This window comes from Colletes latitarsis, unplaced genomic scaffold (genome assembly GCF_051014445.1).
Source record: "Colletes latitarsis isolate SP2378_abdomen unplaced genomic scaffold, iyColLati1 scaffold0021, whole genome shotgun sequence".
NCBI classification, from domain to species: domain Eukaryota; kingdom Metazoa; phylum Arthropoda; class Insecta; order Hymenoptera; family Colletidae; genus Colletes; species Colletes latitarsis.
Window position 1 is genome coordinate 11,662,481 of NW_027488371.1, and position 2,287 is coordinate 11,664,767.

Consider the following 2,287-nt stretch of genomic DNA (forward strand, 5'->3'; position numbering starts at 1 on the left):
TTTGCCATCATCTGGCTCATACTTTCGCATTTTTCGCATACTTGCTGGCCAGATCCTGGGCGTTTTCTGAATTGGATCTGGTAGTAGTGTGGTACCGCACTGCAACAGTGAGTTAAACCTGGATTCAATCTATATTTTAGAGGGTAACACTGGTTAGGTCAGGTTTAGGTCTGGTATTTGCCATCATCTGGCTCATGCTTTCTCATTTTTCGCATACTTTTTGGCCAGAACCTGGGCGTTTTCTGGGTTGGATCAGGTAGTAGTGTGGTACCGCACTGCAACAGTGAGTTAAACATGGATTCAATCTATATTTCAGAGGGTAACACCGGTTAGGTCAGGGTTAGGTCTGGTATTTGCCATCATCTGGCTTATACCTTCGCATTTCTCGCATACTTGTTGGGCAGATCCTGGGCGTATTCTGGGTTGGATCAGGTAGTATTGTGGTACCGCACTGAAACAGTGAAGTAATCCTGGATTCGATGTATATTTTAGAGGATAACACCGGTTAGGTCAGGGTTAGGTCTGGTATTTGCCATCATCTGGCTAATACTTTCGCATTTTTCGCATACTTGTTGGTCAGATCCTGGGCGTTTTCTGGTTTGGATCACGGAGTAGTGTGGTACCGCACTGCAACAGTGAGTTGAACCTGGATTCAATCTATATTTTAGAGGATAACACCGGTTAGGTCAGGGTTAGGTCTGGTATTTGCCATCATCTGGCTCATACTTTCGCATTTTTCGCATACTTGTTGCCCAGATCCTGGGCGTTTTCTGGGTTGGATCAGGCAGTAGTGTGGTACCGCACTGAAAGAGTGAAGCAATACTGGATTCGATCTATATATTAGAGGATAACACCGGTTAGGTCGGGGTTAGGTCTGGTATTTGCCACCATCTGGCTCATACTTTCGCGTTTTTCGCATACTTGTTGGCCAGATCCTGGGCGTATTCTGGTTTGGATCACGGAGTAGTGTGGTACCGCACAGAAACTATGAGTCAAACCTGGATTCCATCTATATTTTAGAGGATAACACCGGTTAGGTCAGGGTTAGATCAGGTATTTTCCACCATCTGGCACATACTTTCGCGTTTTTCGCATACTTGTTGGCCAGAACCTGGGCGTTTTCTGGGTTGGATCAGGTAGTAGTGTGGTACCGCACTGCAACAGTGAAGTAATCCTGGATTCGATGTATATTTTAGAGGATAACACCGGTTAGGTCAGGGTTAGGTCTGGTATTTGCCATCATCTGGCTAATACTTTCACATTATTCGCATACTTATTGGCCAGATCCTAGGCGTTTTCTGGTTTGGATCACGTAGTAATGTGGATCCACACTGAAACAGTGAAGCAATCCTGGACTCGATCTATATATTAGGGAGTAACACCGGTTAGGTCAGGGTTAGGTCTGGTATTTGCCATCATCTGGCTCATAGTTTCGCATTATTCGCATACTTATTTGCCAGATCCTGGGCGTTTTCTGGGTTGGGGTCACGTAGTAATGTGGTACCACACTGCAACGGTGAGTTAAACCTGGATTCAATCTATATTTTAGAGGATAACACCGGTTAGGTCAGGGCTAGGTCTAGTATTTGCCATCATCTGGCTCATACTTTCGCATTTTCCGCATACTTGTTGGCCAGTTCCTGGGCGCTTTCTGGGTTGGATCAGGTAGTAGTGTGGTACCGCACTGCAACAGTGAGTTGAACCTGGATTCAATCTATATTTTAGAGGATAACACCGGTTAGGTCAGGGTTAGGTCTGGTATTTGCCATCATCTGGCTCATACTTTCGCATTTTTCGCATACTTGTTGCCCAGATCCTGGGCGTTTTCTGGGTTGGATCAGGCAGTAGTGTGGTACCGCACAGAAAGAGTGAAGCAATACTGGATTCGATCTATATATTAGAGGATAACGCCGGTTAGGTCGGGGTTAGGTCTGGTATATGCCACCATCTGGCTCATACTTTCGCGTTTTTCGCATACTTGTTGGCCAGATCCTGGGCGTATTCTGGTTTGGATCACGGAGTAGTGTGGTACCGCACTGAAACTGTGAGTCAAACCTGGATTCCATCTATATATTAGAGGATAACGCCGGTTAGGTCGGGGTTAGGTCTGGTATATGCCACCATCTGGCTCATACTTTCGCGTTTTTCGCATACTTGTTGGCCAGATCCTGGGCGTATTCTGGTTTGGATCAGGGAGTAGTGTGGTACCGCACTGAAACTGTGAGTCAAACCTGGATTCCATCTATATTTTAGAGGATAACACCGGTTAGGTCAGGGTTAGATCAGG